This window comes from Heliangelus exortis, chromosome 1, assembly GCF_036169615.1.
Source record: "Heliangelus exortis chromosome 1, bHelExo1.hap1, whole genome shotgun sequence".
NCBI lineage: Eukaryota > Metazoa > Chordata > Aves > Apodiformes > Trochilidae > Heliangelus > Heliangelus exortis.
This window is the reverse complement of record NC_092422.1, coordinates 121,583,693-121,598,880: the sequence shown is the minus strand read 5'-3', so window position 1 is coordinate 121,598,880 and position 15,188 is coordinate 121,583,693.

Sequence of the window (15,188 nt, the reverse complement as noted above, 5' to 3'; positions counted from 1 at the left end):
GAACTAGATGATCTTTTAAGGTCACTTCCGACCTAAACCATTCCGTGATTCCATGATACACTGCATCTCCATATATACCGCTCCTCCCTCTCACCCTGTACTCTGCACCACATGCTGATCCCTGCTGCAGCGCTCTGCTGGGAAACTCATCATCACTTACACGGATATGAACGGTTCGTAAGTATAAATATACTCCAATTGTGCATGTGCGACCATATCATTAATTTCCCATTAAACAAAATCACAAGCCACAATACTGCCTATCCCCTGTTTAGCATCTTCCTAACACCATTAATCTCAGCACAGAGGCACAGTCCTGTCCATCTCTCCTGGTAAACACACGGTTGTCGATGACTGCACTCATTCCTCTCAGACAACTCTGCTCTCCTGACCTTGTGGGTGCACATGAATGTTCTGTCCCACCACAGTGAAACAACACAGAATACAAGCGGAGGATTTACAGCTACAGACCGCAACAGGTCGTTACAGATCCTGTAACGTGATACATGCTTTGTCCACCAAACCACACCAAAAACATGTCCACACAGGTACTCCGTAACACCATCCCATTGCCTCTGCTGCCTGACAATGTTTCACGCTTTTGCCAAACTGTCCAATGTGTGCATCCCTCGACCAACCACCCATCGAATTCCACCATTTCCTCCATATGCCCATCACCACCGTGTGCTTCTGCAGGGCAAAATAGTCACTTAAGCGCTGGGCTTCCCAACCAGCCACTGCTTCGCCTGACATCTTTCTCTGTACAGTTTTGCAGTTTTATCACAAATGCCCCCAAGGTTCCCTGCCTCAGCTCCATCTCCTTTTCTTTGTAACTTGAAGTTTCTGTCAGCAGAAACAATCATTTTCACTCTTTAAAAATACAAAATCCATGCAGTATGTAAATTATTATGATTAAGGTGTTTTTAGTGTTTGTGAGGGCCAAGTAGATTAAATGGATTTTTTTAAATAGACTTATAAATGTTTTCCTTTGATGATAACCCTGTGAGATAGATTTCCATATGTTTGTCTGCTTTAAACCTGGAAGTTGCCCCATCTGCTTTACCGTGGTTTGATCACCTACCTGGTTTAACTGAATTGTCTGAGTTTAGAGCATTTAGCTTGGGAACAATTACAACAAGATCATCTTCCCTTCCTGCTGAAGGGCATCAAAGCCCCAAACAACCCACACTTTCCTTAGGGAAAATGCCTGTGAACATTCCTTCACTTTGGTGCTGCACCTGTGGTGGGGAAATCCAAGCCAACCAGAGGACCCTCCAACGCATCCCTGCTGAGCTCTTCTTGAGGACAACAGGGTGAAGGGGGCTCTATATCCCCTCTGTTTCAATGATTTCTGTAGTTTTGTGAATGGTCTGAGCCCCTCAAAGTCCTGGGTTCCAGCTTGGGAATCTAGGAGAGTCCTGCCCCACCTTCCTCCACCTCCTGCACAGCCTCCCCTGCCCAGGCTTTTATCAGGCCCACAGCCCTTTCTCAGTTTCACTTTCAACAGGGACATTTCTCCGAAGTAACAAGAAGAGCAAAGTATGACCTTGTTTCAACCTGGTACTGGTTCAGTGTTTTCACTCAGGCATGGATGGAGGCCAAAAGCCTCAGCGCAAGGAATTTTTGTGCTGCCCAGTGTGAGAAGCAAGGGTGAGGGGAGGGGACTTTCTGAGCATTTTGGAGAGAAGACTTTCCAGCCTAGTGTGAACAGCTCAGATAACAGACCACAAGCATGACTTGCTGGTGCTGCAGACAATGTGATCTTAGAAGGTCAGTTTATGGTCTCTTGGGTTATTTTTGTACTGTACTCCTTTCATGTCCAATAACAAAGCAATGGTGTTAATGGGCTTAGATGACAGATATTGTGATGCTTCATAAGGGTTCTGGGATACAAACATACTTCTGTTTTACTCTTCTTAATTTTTGCTGTTCCTCTGACTCAGCGTTACTCTAGCCTATCTGTCATACCCGTTTTGTCAGGTTATGTACAGCTAGTAACATGAACAACATCTTTCAGTGTCTGTGTAGAACAGGTATAATTCGATGTATCGTTAAACGTGATGCTGTTCCTCAAAGGCTGCAAGCATATTTCACCTCTTCCTTTAACCTAGTTGTGACCCACTGTAGCAGATGTAAACATACTTACCCCTTGTGTTCTCCATTCAGCAGCCCTGTAGGCTCTCCTGATCACATTGTTGCTTGCCATGACTCTGAATTGAGGTCTTACAGCTTCTGCCAGGTAATCTTTACTCAGGATTTCTGACAAGTCTTGCCTTCTGTTTTTCTTTGGTAAGGCAGAGAATTTTGCTCTAGACCATTTTGAGAGGGGAGGGGTATCAAACTCCCAGATAAGTAAGTTTTAATTTTAAATGAGTAAGAAACTGGGCCAAATTTTAACTCAGTCTCCAATTGTGGTTCAAGAGTCCTTGTCTCTCCAACCTCTCTCCCTCCCCCCCCCATTTTAAACGATCTTGTGAGAATCCTGTGTCCCCAGCAGTAGCCAAAGCAATTGTTCTGCTTTCTTCCAATTCCTCCCCAACACTGCAAAGTTCTTTCGTCTGCCCAAGATACTCTTCTCCACTTCCATATTTCTGTAGTCTCTATGTCAAGCTAAGGAAATCTAAACGATACATTTTTGTGGCTGCTTTCTTAAGTGCTTTCTTGTGCCCCCACCCCGCTTCTAATTTTGTTTTGGTTTGTTGGTTTGTTTTGGTTGGTTTTATTTTAATTGAGAAGCCTGAATTTATTTTTTTAGCGCAACAGAAGTATCTTTGCTTTGGTGTCAGACATGGAAGCAAATGACACAAATGACACAGTCTCCTCATCTGGTGGAGAAGCGACAAGAGCCCCTCCTGTCGCGTCCAAGAAGCTGCTCCTGCAGCAAACAAATGCCAGCGGAACAAGAGGCTGAGGCAGACTTGCACGCAGGGAATTCGCGAGTACACAGCCAGCCGAGATCCACTGAACAGACGATGTGTTCTCCTTGTTTGAGAACATGTGAGTGCCAGTGGAGGATCCAGGCTCTTTAACAGCCACCTAGGTGAGGGCTGCCCACATGCCAGCATGACTCTGCATCTACTTCCCGCTGGAAGAGCAGCAGTTCAGACCTCACTCGGCGCTCGTCCATGAGCCTTCTCTCCTGTTTTGCCAGGAGGAGGAGGGGGCAGGGTGAATGGCGCGGCCGCGCAGCCGGAGCCGCACCGCGCCAGGCAGGCGTGCTCGGTGCATGAGGCAGGACTTGCGGCAGAGAACCGAGGCGGGGGGAGATGAAGAGGAGATTGGGGATTGCTCAGCCCCCCTGTAAATCTCAATTGGCGATCTCTATCTCTCTACGGTTTGCTAGTTTGCTTACTCTAAAAAACATCACAGACACACTTGGTACTGACACCCAAGCTAACTAAGGTTACTTGGTATTTTCCATCACAAGTCTCTTTTCAGTTACTCAGAACTTTACCAGAGATCAGACATCCAGATTTGAATTTTCCACATTTATCTTCACCTTTTTTTTTTTTTTTTTCTGACGAAGGAGGCACTTGCTAAGTTCTAAGAAACACGTTATTTTGCAATTGTAAAATTTTGACTTTGTAATGTTACCAGTCTTTTAACATTGTATAGAGTGAATAATGAAAGCTGGAAGCTATACTCATAATGCTTATTAGTTATCATTTTTACATTCCCGTTTCTTTAAAGTGCCTTCGACAGAGGTACCCTGCTCTCTTCTTCGTGAAACAAAGTTGGATCCAGTCAGAGAAGCAGCAAGTGGCCTCAAAGGGACTGCAATAACAGCCTACTGGTTCAAGCTGCCTGGATTGCAATTCTGTGATCCCTGCTCTTGCTTCCTGTATTAAAGCTGGTGTGCGTTGGCAAAAATCACTGTAACACATCTCCTCTTGAGCTCAGGTAGCAGAAATACTGAAAAAACAGGCTGGGACAGAATTCTCCTTCATCTCCTACCTCCAGCTGGATCTGTAAGAGGCGTTTCCAGTGCTGCACCCAGCAACAACTACGCTACAGGGAACAGTGCAAATTAGCCTGGAGGTTGGATACCCCATTTGATTGGGTATGAACCCCACTGCTGCTGAGCAGAGCTGATGGGACTGGCTTTTACTTGAAAAAGATGTAAGAGACTTATATCTCAATGGTGATCCCTACTAAGTCACCCTCAGCTCATAACCAGCCAGATCTTTGCAAAGCTGCTAGAACAACGAGTGTCTGGAGGAGGTTTTCTCTTGTCCTGTAACAGGCAACAATAACCAGCCAGGTAACCTTGGGGCTGTGCTTGGGGCAGAAACCAATGAAAACAGATCAGGTTCTGCTCTGAGGTGAACTACTCAGAAATGAGTCTTGCTTTGTGCCACGCACTGTGTGTTTCTTGAAGTTGCCAGCTCCTAGCTTTGTGACACTTGGATTTACATGTCAGGTTTTTTCTTAAGAAAAATACATCGCAAGTCGTTGGGATGCTCTGGAGCCTCAGTTTGAAGGGCTGTGTCTATCTTTCCTTCCTCAACTAGGAAGACAACACCATTTGCTTCGAGTGCAAGCAGAAGCCCGCAGACTCCTGGTGGCGGGAGCGCCCAATGGCAGTCTCATCATCCCGGGCACTCAGGCGAAGATTTCTATATAACCCACGTGAAGTGGGCAGCCGTGGCCCCCACCGAGTTTTTGTCTCTTTCTGTTCCTGCTGTTGTCCCTGCATTCGCATCCTCCTGCCGTGCTTCCCCCCATCCCCTTTCCCGGAGGACACCAGGGTGAAGGCCCCGAGGAGCCCTCCTGGGCAGCCCCACCCTGCCGCATCCCATAATAGTTCACAAAGGCGAGTCCATCCCATAATAGCCACCCACGGGAAATGCTCCATGGCAACCACCCCCCACACCCCACCCCCATCCCCACACCATGGAGCAGCCATCCCATAATACCCCGCTGGCTTTATTGGTTATGACTGCTGAGAGGCAGAAGAGGGGGAGCCGGGGCGAGGGGCCCAAGGGGCGAGCTGGAGGGACGGAGGCACCGGCAGGACCTGGAGCGGGACGAAGGGAGAGCGGAGCCGCCGCGCCGAGGGGGGCGTGCCCCAGCGGGTACCGCCAGGAAGCCTGCCTGGAGCTGCAGCCTCACACCCCCGCACCCCCCTCCTCCACGCCCCGGGCTGCACCGACGTGCCATGATAGCTCCCTCCTTCTCCCCCCCCCTCCTCTGTCCGCCGCATCCCATAATATCTCCCAGGGAGGCAGCCCGCCCTAGGTACAGCGGCATCCCATAATAGCCGCCCGGCCACAGGCGCTTGGGAACGCTGCCATCCCATAATACGCTCCCCTCACGCCGGCTGCGCCTGGCCCCTGCCATCCCATAATAGCCGCCCGCCCCTCCCCGCCCGCCTCATGGGGCACCCCCATCCCATAATACTCCCCCAGCGGCAGGAGGGGCCCGACATCCCATAATACTCCCTGCCACCCACCTGCCCCCCTCCGGTCGCGGGAGGCCTCGCCATCCCATAATAGTCGCAGCTCTCCCTCCCCCGCCGCAGAAGGCCTCGACATCCCATAATACCCACCGCTTGCCCTCCCCCCATCCCCCCCCCCCTCCGCCGGGCCTCGCCATCCCATAATAGTCGCGGCGGAGGCCTGACCCCAGTGGGCCGGACCCCGCCGCCCTTGTTGGGCTCCGCAGCCGGCACCCGTCGGGGCTGCCCACCGGCCCCCAGCACCCGCTCCGCACACCGTCCCCGCCCCTGTCCCCGTCCCCGTTCAACCGCCCGCCCCGCAGCAGCCGCCGGGCAGCGAGGCCGAAGCCAGAACCTCGACTGGCGGGCGGCCCTGCCAGCGCCCCCGGGGCCCTCTGTCTCCCCAAGCTCTCAGGGGCTGCCCACCTCTCTGCCCCTCACTTTCCCAACCTGTGACGGGCCCCTTGCTCTGGTCCTCTCCCTGCCAGACCGCTCGCCCAGCCTTCGGGTGAGGTGCTGCCCGCTGTCCCCCGGCCACCCTCGAGTCAGCAGAAAAGCACAAAGCCGGAGCAACGGCTCGGCCGTTGTGTGCCTGTGCCTGGTCTGGATGGAGCCCCTACTGCCATGGGGCCCAGGGCTGTGCTGGCACAGCTTTCATGGCTGCCAAGCCCTGACCTACTTTGCTGGGTGCCCTGCTGCCATCCAGAAGGCCTCCCGTACCTCGCCCTCACGCAGCGTTTTGCTCTGCTTGCTAAAGGCGTTATCCCCTCGCATCTGCGTTATCGAGCGTCTGCTCTGGAAGATAACTCCTCATCTTGCCGTCTGCTTGCACAAGCGTGTTTCGCTTCTGAACATGGTTTTTACCATTGTCTGTGGATTTTGCTTTCAGTCCCACCGCTGCTTCTGTGCACCTTTTGAATTTCATGTGTAAGCCCCAAAAGCTCAAATAACATGGAGCAGGTTTGCATGCAGAAAGGAAGCAAAAAACCTCATAATTTCCTGCACCCGGAATGGAGCCTTCAGAATTATAGACTTTGTGTATTGCAAGTATCAAGGCGGTCTGGGGAGCAGCGGCAAGGCAGTGAGACATAGCGGTGGTGCTGAGCAGGGTGGGACGCAGTGAAGACACCGGTGTCCGATCGGACAGATCCCCAGAGAATGAGCATGGGGATGAGTTCTTAGAGCAGCAGCAAGGCTGGACGCTGCTGTGAAGAAAGGTGGGAAGGATTCAGTTTTCCCAGTGGAAAACGTGCCACTGCTGCTACAGGGGGAAGGCGCTCCAGCTGGCCTTATTTCAGGGAAGCTGGAGAAGGGGCCTGTCAGAGCACTCCTATGGCTGCATGCCCATGGACAGCCCTAGTCACCCTTGCTGGCAGTGCTGACGAGGTGTGGTCCCTTTGTCTCCCTGGGAAACTCCGTGTTTCCCAGGGAGTCCCCCTGTGGCAGACCTGTTAACAGGGAAAGCAGCAGCAGTGCAGTGGAAGGCAGCAGAGGATGCAGCCTGCAAAGTGCCGTGTGTTTTCTTCTGCCTGCCATCATTTTCTTCGTGGATGATCTTCTGGCATCATTTAGGAACAAGCAAGCAAGTGAGCTGAGGCAGTGCTCTATGGTCTTGGAGTAGGAACTCCAGGCTCAGAGACTGGGAGTACCAAGACCTTTTGACAATCCTTCCTGCTTGCTGATTTTCAAATCTCCACACACTTGAGCACTCACTAAGTAGGGCTCAAATCTGTGTCCTCAGGAAGATGGCTGTCTTCACTTCTTTTACTCAGAGGGTAACTGATGTTATGTGAGGCTGAGCTAACAGAGAGCTTCAGTTTGCAAGGTATGGTCCATTCTGTACCATTTGCACAAGATGTGTTTACATAAACGTTACATTTGTTTACTAAACTACTGAGAACTCCTAATGCAGAGGAGGAACTGCTCCAAGCCTAGCTTTAATTGAATAGATCTGCAGTTTGGGTACACGCTCACTTAGTGGAAACAGGTCGCAGTTTAGGTGCTCCTAGGTGTCCTCTGCTGACCTACTGCAGTAGAAACTGCTACTCTTTGTCTGACGACAGAGCAGAATGTGTGCTGCTCCTGTGTCAAGTCCAGCACTTCACAACACAGCTCCAGGTGGAGGTATGAGGTAAGGAAGCTGGTCCAACCTCAGTAGCCATGCTCGGACCCCACCTGGGCATCCCACTTTTCAGAGCCTGCCGGCCTGCCCTGCCAGCAGCCCCTTTCTCCTCTCCCCTGGACACCCTCGTTCTCCTGCCCTCCTTAGCGCCCTCTGCAGGTCCTGTGCCTTGCAGCTTTCCCCCTCTTGCACCTTTCACAGAGAAACAGGGTACCTGTTGCATCCGCGCTGCTGCTCCAGGGAGCAGGAGCTGTATTTTTGCAGGGACGACAGCTTCCACTCGGTGCCTGTGTGCTGCAGGCCGGCACAGGGGTGGCATCAGTGTCCTGGGAAGCAAGCCATGCCAGCACGCAGGCTCTCACCACTTGAATTGCGATAAGTGAGCAGGTGCCTCATCCTTTAAGAACTCACCAAACTTAATTACACCACTTTAAAATGCTCCATCTTAGGTGAGGCTTAAACGTGTCCACATGGGCTGGTTTTAGAAGTGTAATGAAACTGTTTTTAAGTTGATTGAGTTACACTGGTGGCACTGCTAACAGAACAACCATATTATAAAAAACTTCCAGGTTTCAGGTTTGCCCTCCTCTCTTTCCAAAGAAATATTGCAGTCTTTGTGTGTAAAGTGGCTGTTTCCAGCCATCAGACCTCACTGCTTTGCAATTCAGACACAGCTTCTGAGAGGGATGATCTATGGCAAAACAAGTGCAATATTCCTGCCTTATTCTGGAGTTGCTAAGGACAGCAGTGTGACTGATCCCAGAGTAACAAGGTCAAACTGCTGATGAACCAAGGAGAAAATTACCAGCAGAGCTAGAACTAGACTGTCTGGGCATTCCCACTGTAAACTGTTCGGTTGCTTGTAACTTTTACAATTGGAGCTGAAATTTTCCATTCTGGCTGTCTGCCTACATCTGATTTTTTTTTTAATTTTCTCTTTAAATGTGGCTTCAGCCTGAACATTTAATTAATCATGGAAAAAAAAAAAGTAAACCAAAACAGAGCAAACCATTTTGGTTTAGACTGCTAAAGTGTGTGTTAAAAAGACAAGTCCTTTACTAAGTACAACTGCAGCCCAAGCTGAAGCCTACAAAGAGTTATTCTCTCATTACAGCTATGCTACTCACTATCCCCTGAAAAATCCATGCAAAATTGTGATAAGTGATAAGGCTTTCAGAAAAAAAAAAAATCTGATTTATACAGGCTCAGTAGGTACACTTTAGACCTTTAGTGACCACTGCCTCACAAAGGTGGGATAAGCATAGGTACTGTAGGGCTGTGGGAAAAAGCCAACCATCATCTGCAACCACTGCCCAGCCTGGGTTGCCAGTGAGGACTCAGTTGCTGCTGACTGCTCTGGGTCCAAACAGGATGAAGGAAGAGCAGGTGAGTGCAAGGAGGACAGCAAGTCCCTTGGGGAAGCAAAGCATGGAGAACTGATGAGGGCAAGGAGCATAAAGACACTAGAACTGGCATGGGGGGTTAAAACAGAAGGAGTTGTTGGAAAATGAGGGGGTGTAAAAGGGAGAAAAGAAACTTGACTGGCTGAATAATGTGACTAGTTTGAAAATCAGAGTACACGGGCTTAAAAAAAGTCAAGACTGACAGCTGTAATGGAAGCAGGTCCTAGAGAAGGGAAGACTAGGACAAGTTGAACAAGCAAACTAGTCTTGGGAGCTGTGGAGAAATCAGGAGTATGGAGCCAGTGAAATGAGAAGAAAAGAGGAGCTAAAGATTTTGGGAAGGGAGTAACAACACAGGACTTGTAGATAGGAAAGAACAAGCTGTTGTAGACTCATTAAGAAGCCAGAGGACAGGAAAAGTACTCAGATAACAGGGCAAAGATATTATTTGAGGTGGAACGGTGGGTAAGGAGTGAGCCAAGCAGGCACCAGTGTCTATCCTGTTCTAGTGGCATAAACAAGCTCTCAGGTTCCTGCATCACATCAGTCCTGAGTCATGATTCCAGAATGCTGAGGGTGACAGTAGTGAAGTGCTAACAGAGGGGGGAAAAAAGAAAGAATAAGATGGAAGGGATTCTACAACAGCTTCTGAGTTGCTATTCTCCATATGAAAGAACACAAAGGAATTACTCCTAAAAGAGATCTGTGTCCTTTACCCACTGATAAATGACATCCTGAGAACATTTATGGGCAAAAGTGCATCCCTCCTGGTCCCCACATCCTCATCTGCCCACTTTGCAGGCTAAATTCAATTAATGAAGACTCATCTAGCTGCCAAGTCCTATACTTCAGGGGGTGAGATAGTGGGGGGTGGGATGGAAGAGAAAGGAAGCTCTCTATGCAAATAACGGTAAGGTACTCCCAAGGTCTGTGCTGTACCTCTTCCTAATTCCTCCATGCTCTGCCCACATCCCCTTATGGTTACCACACCTGCCCTCCACACTGACTTACAGCCCAGGCTATAAGGAGTTTCATCATAATTGCTGATGGGTCAGGTAATAGGGTGCTGGAGCTGGATGGGATCCATCCAAATTCTTCTGTAGGCTGTGATTCTTCTCCTTTGCCCACCCTCTTCAAAAACTGCGATAATGTGGAGAGCAAAGTGGCACCAGCTGAGAGTGACTGAGCCCTACAAGGTGTGCCATTTCCAGACATGCTTCTTTCTCTGCAACAACTGAGATGCATGCAATCACCTAAACTTGGTGTAGAAACAAGGATGGTATTAAGAAATGCCCTAGAGCTGCACATAGGAACAATGTCAGATGTTACAATTGTTCTTCAAGTCTTTGTGGTATCATTTTCTTTATAACATTTATCCAGCAGCCAAATAAACTCCACAAGCCAGAAAAAACATGGATGTTGAGCCTTACCAACAAAGCTTCCAGTTTACCCTGCAGCCATGTACAGCCAAGTGGATTCTCTTTCTGCAATTTGCCCCACTTTATGGATGTCCTTTCCTTTCCTTTCCTTTCCTTTCCTTTCCTTTCCTTTCCTTTCCTTTCCTTTCCTTTCCTTTCCTTTCCTTTCCTTTCCTTTCCTTTCCTTTCCTTTCCTTTCCTTTCCTTTCCTTTCCTTTCCTTTCCTTTCCTTTCCTTTCCTTTCCTTTCCTTTCCTTTCCTTTCCTTTCCTTTCCTTTCCTTTCCTTTCCTTTCCTTTCCTTTCCTTTCCTTTCCTTTCCTTTCCTTTCCCCAAAAAGCAATGGGAGCCACAAAATATAAGAAAGATATGCTGGCTTTCCTTGACCAGCTCTCTCTTCAAAATTATAGCTTGGAATTCAGTCCTTAAGCTGTATGGGGGGGGGCACTTGAGGTGGATTTGATGCTGGTTTCATGCAGGACAAAAAGCATCAACTGGCACTCATGAACTACATGAGATCAAGAAGCTGTAAGCTCCAAGTGGCTGCAGGCTCACGCACAAGCAAAGCCCTATCTCAGATTCCAAAAGCAACCATCACCATGGCATGAGTCCAAAGCATGGAAACAAAAGGCCATTCTAGCCATTTCCCCTGGTATCCAAACACAGAGACACAGTGCTATGAAGATCCTGTGTTCTTGGTAGGGTGACTGTGTTGTCAGTGTCTCAAAATGTTCCTCTGGTGAGGAGCACAAGCATCTTCACCAGCGTCTCAGAGCTTTAGCCTGTTCCTTTCAGGCTTTGCTGCAGTGCTGTGTCTGATGTTTCACAGACAACTCTGGCAATCTGAAACACAAAGCAGGACAACTACCCTACACAGTGCTCCGCTGCTGACAGAAACTCTGCTTGGGGAAGGGCTGTCTGTCACATTCTAAGGTCTCTACTCACCACTCCACTCAACCCAACTGACAGGAAAAGCACTACAAAGCTCAGACAGATCAAACCATCAGCAATGGAGAGGTTATTTCTCATGGTCACTAACACCATCTCCATACTAAACCCAAGCCAGCAGATAACACTTTTTCCCCCCTCCAAATTATATTTTATTCTTTAAATTGGTGAAGACTATCCCCTATAGAAAGCTACAGAAGTCAACCCAAGGACAGAAATAAAAGTGGCGGAAAAGCTAGGCACAGTCAGCTTCATCCCATGTTTTGGTTGCTCTTCCATCTGAATTATGGTTTTGGTGCAAAATGCCTCAGGGTTTTGGAAGAGAATAGTTTTTAGTATTTTCAGACTGCGTGTTTAGGAAATGAGAGGAGGAAGGACAGCATGGAGGGAACAGAGTTGCACAGGGTCAGGTTTGAAGAAAGCAAAATGGAGAATTTTGTGCACAACAGGGCCTCCTAGACTTCAAAAATAGCTCAAGTAATGAGCCTGGCCATTTCCCTTAGAAGCATCAATATCACCCTGCCTGTGGCAATTATCTACTTATCAGATTGACAATATATTGCTCCTGGCAGTTACTCTGAAACAGCTGAAGTCAATAAATATAATTTCCAAATTAAGTATCCGGAGAGTTTTCTTATTGCTCCTCCTGTATTTAATTCTTCCTTGTCCAGTAAGTCACAATGTCTCACTCCCTGGCTTTCCCTCATTATTAGGAGGTACAAAGTGCAGAATGACAGAATGACCCACATCACCTTTTTGTCTGTCTTACCCTTTTACTTTCTCAATTTCTCATTCCTATTGCCTCTGAACTAAGATGGCATTTTCATGTTGATTATAGCCATGGACTTTGGCCAGGTAATAAACTTTGCACAACCAACTGTCAGATCTCACTGGTATTTTTCTGCCCGTTTCTTTATAATTAATTCCTATATCACTTTCCTCCTCTAGAGGCAGGTCCTGTTGGAGCTCCAAGCCTGCATGTTGGTGGTTCAAGTTATGCTCTAGATGTGCAAACAAAGAAACCAGGCCATGAAGTCAACCTCTGAGTCCCAGGCCAACAATTAATGCCTCACTTCCCATTGCAATCCACCCCAAAACCAAGCCAGCTTGTGGCAGCACTGACCCTTTCCCTGTGTGTGTCCAATAATTGCAGCAAGCACTTAATGAGACATCTTTACTATTGCTGCAGGAGCCTCCCACACATCTCCCTAATTCAGGTCTCCCAAAGCTCCTGCCTCAGTGCTCCCCTCCACCTCTTTCAGCTCTATCCCCTGCCAGGCACATGCTGCATTGCTTTCACAAGCAGCTGGGCACACACAGCCTGCAATGCTTTCAGCATCTGTACAGAAGCAACTGCTGTCCCTTAAGCCACAGCAGCATTCTTCCTCAGCACTTAATTTTTTTTATTTTTTAACCTCCCTGTCCTCTCTGAATAGGCACTAACCGGGGAACTCAAGCACTGCAATCATGCAAATCATCCCACCGGGTTTTTTGTAATGCTAATTATATCAAATACATGCTTATCAATGAGAATGTCTAATTCCCCTTGCTCATTATCTAGATGTCACAAACTGATACAGAAGCATCTGAAAAATTCATCTCTTTGCAACACAATATTTGTGGGCCCCTTGCCACCACCTTAGCAGCCCCCTGCCTCTGCCACAGAGCTCCCAGGTGATACTGGGCATCAGCATGTGAACCCAAAAGCCACCAGTCCTGTGCTCCTTCTTGCAAAGGCTCTCTGCTTGAGGCTTTGGTTTGAGTTGCAGAATTGCTTAGGTCTTGTTTTTGTGACTGAAATCTGTAGGAGTGGCATAGAGACTGTATATGTGCCATATAGCACTCCAAAAAGTGACACTCAAAGTAACCCAGAACATGTATTTTAGCTACTATGTTTCCTGTCTATAAAATAGTAATAATATCATACTGGCTTATGGGCCTCTTGTGAAAGAAGTTAATTCAAATTTATGGTGCCTTTCGATGCAGGGATGATAAACACTGCAGGAAAGCATGAGATCGATAGTCCTGTTTGTAGAATGGAGTTCAGATATGTGCAGTAAATAGCTGATGGCTTTGTATACTGTATATGTAAGGGAAAAAAAAAGAGAAAAACAGCGAATAGCTACTTTTTTTCTCTTTCTGTGAGCAGTGTTCTGCCTACCCGTGGAACAAAGGAGGGACTTCGCCGGGGAAACAATCTGTCATTGCGTAACCAAGGACAACCATGACACCTATGCACAAGGAGGCCACAAGGAGAAAACCGAAGTCTGGCGTTTCTGAACCCAAAGTAGGAGGCTTTGAAGCGTTTTTGGGGTGTGTGTTTTCACTTACTGCAGCACTCCCTACACGTGCGAGCTTAGCATTTCCCAGGCTCTGATCAAGTAAAACCCTCACGGAAGGCACAGGCCTGTGTGCTGGGCAAGATTACTTTCAAACACTTTTATTGTCGCCGCTTCTCTATTCTTCACCTCGTCCTGGGGTGTTTCACTCCGGACAACAACATTAAGTCCCCTTCTTACCCTGCTCCCGGGGAAGCAGCACTCACACCTTTACTTCCTTCTGTTTTACAGCCTCTTTATTACCTTTTCTGTTTTGTTTTGGATTGGTTTAAATGGCTTTTTCTCAAAGGCTGAGAGGAGGCGAGAACAAGAGACAGACCGCGCCCTGCCAACACGGGGCTATCAGCCTTGGGGGCTGCAGTCCGGAGAAGCCCCCCCGGCTGGCAGCACGGACGCGGTGTCAATCCCCTCCGGCTCCCGCACTCCCGGGGAGGCCACGTACCCACTACCCCTGCCCCTAAAAGCCACCTTTCGCGCCCTAAGGTTCGCCTGCCGTTCTGGGCGCTGGGCTGAGCGGGGAGAGGCTGCCCCGGTAGTTCCCGCCAGGCCCGGGGAACTCGCCGGCCGCATCCTCTCGGGCACAGCCGGTGGGTGACCTCTGCCCGCCGCCGCTGCGGCCCCCGGGACACCCCGCAGGGCGCTGAGCCCCCGAGTCCTTCCCCGGCTACCGCGGTGCCTGCGGGGCGGTCCTGCCTCGGCCGTGTATCGGGACTACCCCTCAGTCTGGGACCCGCGGAACGAAGCGACGGCTGCCGCCGGCTGGGGCCGCTGTTGGCCGCGGAGAGAAGGAGCGGGGCGGGGTCTGCATCCTGCCCTGCCCGCCGGGCACCGGGGGGCCGTTCCCTCTCGTTGTCCGCTTTGTATCCACCGCCCGATACTCCGCCCGTGTGCCTGTGAGGGGGTCGGCGAGGGACGGGCTGCAGTCACGTAGGTGTGGGTTTGGATTTAGAGATCCTTTTGTTATTTCATATGAAAAAAACCCAACCAAGCCCAAGCACGAGAGCGAAAAGGTCGTGTTGATCAAAATGAAATCTTCCGTCGCAAAGCATTCATTCTGGTGAGAGCACCCCCCTCCTATCAGCTAGCCCTGCCTACGCCTGATTACGCATATAGGCTCCCCTGGGCTCCCAAGAGGGCAAAGAATAAGAGACCGAGAGCCTGCGGGGTAACCCTCTGAAGCTGGGGCAGGCTGTTCCCGGTGTCACGCCGTGCCTAGGGTTTGGTGCTCTCATCTGAGTCCGTTCCTGACGCAGTGACAGCTTCCTTTATAGATACTTGCAGTGGTTTTCTCTCCCGCCCTCCCAAATCCCCCTCCCCCCCCCCTTTTTTTTTTTGTTTTTTTGGGGGGTTTTTTTTGGGTTTTTTTGTTTGTTTGTTGTTGTTTTCCCTTTTTCTCTCTCCTTACTCCCCCACCCCCCCGTTATTTCCCCCCTCCAAAGTCAGGGAAAGTCTTTTCATCATCACATTGTAGTGAAAAGTTTGATCTTTCTTCTCCACTCCTTTCCCTCCTGGAGAAAAGTACT